We start from the raw sequence: 8,325 nt of genomic DNA, 5'->3' as shown, positions 1-8,325 counted from the left end.
GGCTGTTCATCGTCTCTTGTTCTGTCCTCAGTCATTTTCATGCTCTGCCTCCTTCCCTGCTTTCTCTGGTTTGACAACCTGCTTTGCTTTTTAGCCCATTACCTGTTTTATCCCTATGCCTTGGCCTCTTTTGGTTTCCAAATCCGATTCTCTTATTTTGAATACACACTAATGGTGACAGGCACTCTGATTCAAACCCATTATAAAGGACTGCAGAGCTGGGCCTGCTACCACACATCGCCAGAGGAGTTTCCTTGTTATTCTACTTTGTGTTTGGCTCTCTTCTCAGTGTTGCAAACATCCAGTAAAACTCCCATTCACTTACAGAAGATGACATGCAAAGAAGATGACTGCTGCTTTATTTGCCTCTTGGGATGACCCACACACCCACCGCAGCTCTCCTGCTTCTACCCTCCCTGGTACAAATCAAAATAATGGCCCTTTATTGCTGGTATTCTACCTTTAACATTCACATGAGGAAATTGTGTAAATATGTCAACTCTTTTTTGTCTAACAGTGCATGAAATTGCCAAAAAAGGGGACAGAAGGCCCTAGAATCCTCCATCAGCACTCAGAGGCAGGACATGGATCTCTTAGGGGGATAGAGAGAGTTAAAGGGGGTGAAAGAGAAAACAATCCATGAAATTATCCTGTTAAACTGAATATGATTTAGTGACTGTGTGGTTGCCCTGGAGGCTTAGCGAGCCCCAGAAATGCATACTTACATAAAGTTCCAGTTCAATATTTAATCTATCTCAAACATAGGCCTGCTGAAACCCAGTGAGGCTGCAGGCCCTGTTCTTCAGACAGGGATGCTGTGCATGTGCGCAGAGGTAAGTGTGCACGTTACTGTTAAAGATATTTTATTATCAAAGTACTCAGATGCAATGAAATATCACTCAGACACTTAGAGCAGTTTTAAACGTGCACGGGTGAGAGACTCAGGGAGAGACTCACACACCTCCTTGGTGCAGTCTGGCTTTATTTATACACATCATGAAGCATACAAAAAAGGAAATATCATCCTTATCTTGTCAAGAAAACAGGTGTGGTTTATCAAAAAACTTCGTGTTCTCTACAAGGTTGTTTCTTACTCGTGGGTGGCGGTTTCCTGCTAGTGTGAAGGCAAACAGTGACAATGTGAAGGCAAAGACTGATAATGTGAAGGCAAGCAGTTTCCGTTATAAAGTAGGGAGCCAGCAATTAAAATATGCAGCTGGTTGAGTACAGAACAGAAATATAAACACTCTTAGCTGATTATTATATGAATAATAAAACCTTTAAAAGCAAAAATACTCTGACATTCCCTCCTGTTGTTTAGATTTCTCACATGACAGTACTGTTATTTTTGTCAGTTCATAACCTCTTGTCTAAACATTTTCGGTTTGAACGTCATAAAACAGTCCTGTGTTCAATTAAACTAAACATTACTGTATGGATCATCTTTCAAAATTTCTTCCATTTGAGACATCATCACATAAGCATTGATAGAAGTTGTCACCATGTTTGATACCATTTTCTTCAGACAGGGTACTACACATGTTGTGAAAACACATAACAGTAAAAGCAAAAATGCTATTCCAACAAGTCCTTTAATCAGAAGGGACTTCCATGAACCACCTAGTAACCATGTCAACCAATCATCAGTGCTTGTGACATAGTCTTGTTGTTCAGCATCTTTAATCTTTCTCAAGGTGTTCAAAGCGTCGGTCATGTTTTGTGAGTGTATGTTGTCTGGGATGTATGTACAACATGTAGTGTCAAACAATACACACAAACCTCCTTTTTCAGCTAGAATCATGTCTAGTGCGACTCTGTGTTGCATCACTACAATGCGTATTGCGTCGATTTCTTCATTTTGCGCTTTGTTGATTTTCATTGAAGCATTTAGGAACAGTCCAAATCGATAGTCAAGTGTCTCGATCCTCAGCATGTTTTTCCCAACTCCTACCCAAGGGAACAAGGAGTGGAGGACTTTCTGACCATCAGTCCATAGTTTGAAGTTCTTGGGCACATCCGATCCATAGATTGAGTCATGTGGCATTACTTCAGTGACTTCAGCAACTTCACGTTTTGCTCTTGACGTGTGTGTCTCTGCTGTGATCTTGAAGGTGTGGTCTGAAATTAGTACTGGTGCACACAGACCGGTGGAGTTCGGTGGGAGCATGAAGTAGGTTTTAGGCCCGCAGGCCCAAGCGGCTCCCTGGACCCAGAAAGTTCAATTTTTGAAGGTGTGTATTCCTTTGGATTGGGTCAGGTCAAGTGTCTGTGTGCAGTTGCGGTTTCGTCCAAGTTTCCTGTTTCCATCGGAGAAGTTGAAACACATTGGGTGCTGTATGTCCGGCGGCAAAACTATGGCGAATGATTTGTTTTTTGTGTTGTTGGCTTTGACGTTTACCCAATGTTTTTCGTTGCAGGTGTAGTTCCAGTTCGTCAGACTGTAGGCACAAGGGGTTGTCTGTTCAATTAGGATACGTCGTTGTGAAAGTGGTTTCGTGACACGTTTGACGTCTGTGTCACTACACCATGGAATTAGGTCTTCTTTCTTTGTGCTTTGACCTTTTAGGGTCAGTCCTGTTGCCATCAAATCTCTGCGTGTGCAATTTCCAGTTGTTGCTTTGTTGAACACACACATCGCTTCGTCAAGTTCAGGTGCCTTTCCATATATTGTTGCGTGTACGGCTGTTGTTGGCATATGTGAACATACATAGCATTCCGTGCTGTTGTCGGTGCGTGTTCTATCATACACATATCTATACCACGCGTTGTTCATCCATGGGTGGTTATGGTCTTGGTTCAGGTCACGTAGATGCGAATTATCATGTGTCCATCTTTTTTGCAGGTGGTGTTGTTTATTTCCTCTCATCTGGGTGAGTGTTAGTAGGCTCACTAGGAGCGCAATGCTGGCCACTAGGAGGACAAGTGTCTTCATGATGACCAGGCACACCTAGACTTCTGGTGAGTAGACTATTGGCGAGAAGTAAAAAAGGGCGGGATATACCCAATCAGCCCTTCCCTTCACCAATAGATCACCTAGAAGCCAGGGGAGCCGGCGTCTAAGCGTCTGGATTGTCACTCACTTTTTTACAGTGGCTGTGGTGGATCCAAGATGGTCTTTCTGCTATTTTGCAGGCGGTGGGTGTGGTAAGTAGGACTTGGTATGGGCCCTCCCACCTTGGTGAACTCCAATTCTTTCTCTGGAGTACTTTGATCAGGATCCAATCACCTGGTTGTAACCTGCAAGACACTGGAGAGAAATCACTCGGCAGTTGGTTGTTTAACACAATCTCTTTATTTTCAAACAGTTTAGTCATCCATTCTGCTAGGGTAGTTTCCCTTATTGATTTATTAATAGGTTCACTGGTAATTGGCAATGGAAACGCTCTCCCGTGGATGATTTCAAAAGGTGTAAGTTTCTGAGAACCTTGTGTTATTCTCATCCACATCTTTACTAGGCCTAGACATTCAGGCCATGGTCTTCCTGTTTCTTCCATGCATTTTCTTAATCTCTGTTTTATTGTGCCGTTAGTTCTTTCCACTAATCCTGCGCTTTGTGGGTGATATGCACAGTGATGTTTGATGCTAAATCCTAGAGCTTCAGAGACTTTGCTGATGATGTCATTAACAAAATGTGTTCCATTGTCTGACCTTATCAGACTGGGAATGCCATATGTGGGGATGAAGTGATTGCATAAACACTTTGCCACTGATATTGCATCTGCTCTTTTGACTGGATAGATTTCTGGCCATTTTGAGAATACATCTATAATTACTAGAGCATATCTTGATGCTTGGCATTCGTTAAGTTCAATAAAATCCATGTGGGTTTCCTTGTGAGTTGTGTTGTTTTTTTTTGTTTTTTGTTTTTTGACAGAATAGGCATGTTCTTACAAATTATTCGCTAAAGTTTCAAAATTTATAGTGTGTATTGCATTGTTTATCTATACTATATCTCCCTCCTGTTGACACAGGTGTTTACCTCATGTGTCACTACAACCGCTGTCCTGTGTAATGACTCTGTTAATATAGGTTTTCCATCACAGACCATTAAGTCATCTTTCAGTTTACTCCACATTTCAGCCACTTGTTTTGTTCAGTGATTGTTGCAGCTTGTTGTTCGGTTTTTAGTACATCAAGTGGTATTTGTAGGCAGTAGTTGGTTTCTAGTAGCTCTGCCGATTGTTTGCAGCCTGTTTTGCTGCTTGTTCTGCAAAATTATTTCCTTTTGTGACAATATAATTGTCTTTTTGATGTGCTCCACATGTGCACAGTGCCAATTGTTTTGGCAAGGTGATCACTTCCAGCAAGATTTTTTTTTTTTTTTTTTTTCTTTTCTATAGATGGAACATTACATTCTCACTTGAGGCATTTTTAGATAATTTCTAGTTTTTCAAAGAATTCACACATCTCACACATCTTACATATTTTAAACAAGTATTGTCACAAATTTGTTTCCAAATCAACAAAATAAAATAATCAAACAAAACCGAAAACATACATGAGTCAGGACCCAAAAAGAAAAATGCTGCTACTGAAACAGAGCAGACATGTGAGGGAAAACTGAGCTCACAGACAGCTGCATGTGTTGGCTTTTATGCAGTTTCTGCTCTAAAAACAAATAAATAAAAAAATAAAAGAAAATGTGTAACATGCTCATCAACTTAGCGGTGTCCACATATTTAATTCAGCTTCACAATCCTGTAACTTTAGCTGTTGTCTACAGGGTTTGGCTTATTAGTTGTTACTATAGATGTGCTCTATATCTCAGTAATATTTTATCCAGGTTTTCAAGCATGTCAAGTGCCTCTATGCACCTAAGTAGTTTAGATATTTCCTTTATTTTCTTCATCTCCTATGTCATTATACTGAGTTTGAGCAAACCTTAAGCTTGATGCAGACTACTTCATAACAATTGTCCATCTCACATCATACTGACTAGGTTACTTCTTATTATTATCATCTTTTTCTTTCCATATAATAACAACAGTATATTACAACATTTTATCAGTGTATATAAAAGTGTATATTACTATACTACTACTGAGCCAATTTAATAGTTGGGATCATCTTACTCAGCAAACAGATAACTTAGAATTCATCCAATCTGTACAAATTTGCTTCTTCTCTGAACAGGTTTGTGCCTACTTTTTAGACTGGTCTTCTGTTTGCCTCATCTCAGATCCAACCTTCGGTCACTTTCATTCTTTCTGTTGCATGTCTAACCAAGCAATTTATTATTATATATTTTATATTTTATTTTGTGTCCATCAAGGGCTTCGGGTGATCTGCAGCTTCACCTTTTCCCAAGCTGGAGACATTTACCTTTTCACACACTTTCCTTGGCTGACCAATGACACAGCCTTAATGTACCTTATGCATCTCTCTATTTTATTTAAAAGGTTTTCGTGTGAATTATTTCCTTTTATTTATTTTATACATTCTGGGCATGAACGTCTTGCCAACTATGTTTCATTGTTAATATAAGTTTACAGGTTGTTATCCTTCCTATTATTAGTTTCAATACATTAAAAATAAGTTCTAATGTAATTTTGTCTTTATTTATTTTATTTTTGTACTTCTTATATTTATATCTATTCGTTGAGGTCTGTTTCCAACCTTTTTAAACTACTTTGATCTCTAGTTTTCACTTAATAAGGGTTTTATCAGTCACTGCAGTTTGTCCGGCGCCTGGACATTTTTTTCTCTAGCCACTGCTCGTCAGCAGTGAGTTTTGTTGATTTATTACCCATTATTATTTTTTCCTCTTGTTATTATTATTTATTTATTTATAAATATATTTGCGTTTACACACACACATACACACCCGTGGTGCTTTCTCTGGCACGAGGAATGGGAGAGGCTATTGACACGGCCTTCTACTTTCAAGCTAGCCTTGAAAGCGGTGTCAATTTTATGTGATGAAACACAACCTTTTCCCGTTCCACCAGAACTCGAGCAACCAACGGTAAACAATTCGGTGGAGTAGTTCAGCCTCCTTAATGTGCTGTAAAATCAACTTACTCCACCAACAAAACAGTAAAACAACAGATTATACGCGTAATGAGTTTTTTATTCTGGGCAACACTGTGTCTTTCTACATTGCTCCAAGCCCTCTTTCAGGCGAGCTGCTTCGTAACCTCTACGAGTCCTTTTTCAGACGAGAATGTTACTATCCTGTCGTATTTTGACATTAAACTTGCTCCAAGCCCTTTTTCAGGCGAGCTGTAACCTCTACCAGTCCTTTTTCAGACGAGAATGTTACTTAATTAATCTGTCATACATTGACGGGAAACTATTTAATGTACAGACCACAGGTTGCCTCAGTCGTTTTGCGCAAGATGTGAGTGAGTGCTAAATATTCACCTGAGTTATTGTGTGGTTGCTTTGGTTTCCTTCATCAACCCCTGAAGTCGTGGACCTCTTATAAGAACGCTGGCCAGAACCCGAACGTCACGTCTCTGGACTTTATCCTCTGCCTGGAGAGGAGTCGACAGCGTGGGCTTCTCACGACGTCAGGACTTGACGAAGGTCTCCTATTGGAGCATTGAAAAAATATCAATGTCCACTCCGGCTCAGAAGGACCAATTAAATGTTAAAGATATTTTATTATCAAAGTACTCAGATGCAATGAAATATCACTCAGACACTTAGAGCAGTTTTAAACGTGCACGGGTGAGAGACTCAGGGAGAGACTCACACACCTCCTTGGTGCAGTCTGGCTTTATTTATACACATCATGAAGCATACAAAAAAGGAAATATCATCCTTATCTTGTCAAGAAAACAGGTGTGGTTTATCAAAAAACTTCGTGTTCTCTACAAGGTTGTTTCTTACTCGTGGGTGGCGGTTTCCTGCTAGTGTGAAGGCAAACAGTGACAATGTGAAGGCAAAGACTGATAATGTGAAGGCAAGCAGTTTCCGTTATAAAGTAGGGAGCCAGCAATTAAAATATGCAGCTGGTTGAGTACAGAACAGAAATATAAACACTCTTAGCTGATTATTATATGAATAATAAAACCTTTAAAAGCAAAAATACTCTGACAGTTACTGTGAGGATTAAATAACTTTTCATCACTAAAAAAAGAAAAGCTCAGTGACTGAAAACTAATCATCATCATCATCATCATCATCATTTAGTTATATATCACTTTAAAAACACACCTGGTAGACCAAAGTGCTGTTCAATACTAATATGCACGTAGTAATAAAACCAGACATAGCAATACAATTAAAAAAAATTATATATATATATATATATATATATATATATATATATATATATATATATATATATATATATATATATATATATATATATATATATATCAGTTACCCACAGAGTTAAAAGCCAGGTAATAAAAATAGGTTTTTAATAAAGACTTAAAAACAACAATTTCCTGGTGTTTTGTGCCTCTGGTATTCTTGCCAATCCCTTTCCATGCCCCGCTCATGTATTGACCCATGTGCCTGTTCATCTTAGTCGCTATGATGCCTGACAGGATCTTCCACGTGGTGCTGAGGCAGGTTATTGGCTGGTAGTTGGAGGGGACCGGTCCCTTCTGGGGGTCCTTGAGGATCAGGACTGTCCAGCCTTCGGTTAGCCATTCCGAGTGTCTCTCATCGACTAGCAGCTGGTTAATTTGTGCTGCCAGATGCTCGTGGAGTGCAGTCAGCTTCTTCAGCCAGCAGGCGTGAACCATGTCGGGCCCTGGTGCTGTCCAACTCTTCATACTGGAGACCCTTTCTTGGATATCTGCCACTGTGATGGTTACTGGACCCTGTTCAGGGAGGTTGCTGTGGGTCTCTCTTAGATCCACGAGCCAGTGATCATTGCCGTTATGGGTTGTGTCCTTCTCCCATATGCTCTTCCAGTATTGCTCTGTCTCCAGCCTTGGTGGTGCTGTTCTTTTATTGTTCCCCCTTCCACCGTGGCGAACAGCCGGTTTATTCTCCTGCCTTCTATCTCTCTGGTGTACCTCCTCTTCAAGCGGCTGGCCAAGGCTGTGTGGCCTCAGGTATGGACACCATACTATACTTCTTAGGCACCTTGTTTGTTGCAAATATTCTTGGTCTGACTCAAAGTGGCAGCTGCAAAATGTAAACAGTGTGTGGCAGGCTGAGATATAAACCGCACACAGAAACATATACAGTACAGTAATACAAAGACACACACACACACACACATTCAGCAGAACCAGTCTAGGGGATGGGCAGCCATCTGCCACAACCGGTTGGGACGAGGGGAAGGAGACAGGACAAAAGACGCGCTGCGGACGCGAGCCAGGGATGAGTAATAACTAATGATGAACTGCAGAGTGGTATATA

The 8,325-nt window shown here is 40.3% G+C and overlaps 1 long non-coding RNA gene across 1 annotated transcript; it reads right to left on the bottom strand.

The window, feature by feature from the left end:
- Positions 1–912: 912 nt before the first annotated feature.
- On the bottom strand, positions 913–7,022 carry LOC113030485 (uncharacterized). The gene is made up of 2 exons (XR_003273588.1): positions 6,364–7,022; positions 913–3,247 (listed from the first exon to the last, which is right to left on the bottom strand). It is a non-coding gene; the product is annotated as an uncharacterized LOC113030485 (long non-coding RNA).
- Between the last annotated feature and the right edge of the window lie 1,303 nt (positions 7,023–8,325).

This window comes from Astatotilapia calliptera, chromosome 2 (genome assembly GCF_900246225.1).
Source record: "Astatotilapia calliptera chromosome 2, fAstCal1.2, whole genome shotgun sequence".
Taxonomy (NCBI): Eukaryota; Metazoa; Chordata; class Actinopteri; order Cichliformes; family Cichlidae; genus Astatotilapia; species Astatotilapia calliptera.
The sequence above is the reverse complement of the archived record's forward strand: the minus strand, read 5'-3'. Positions and strand labels throughout refer to the sequence as shown.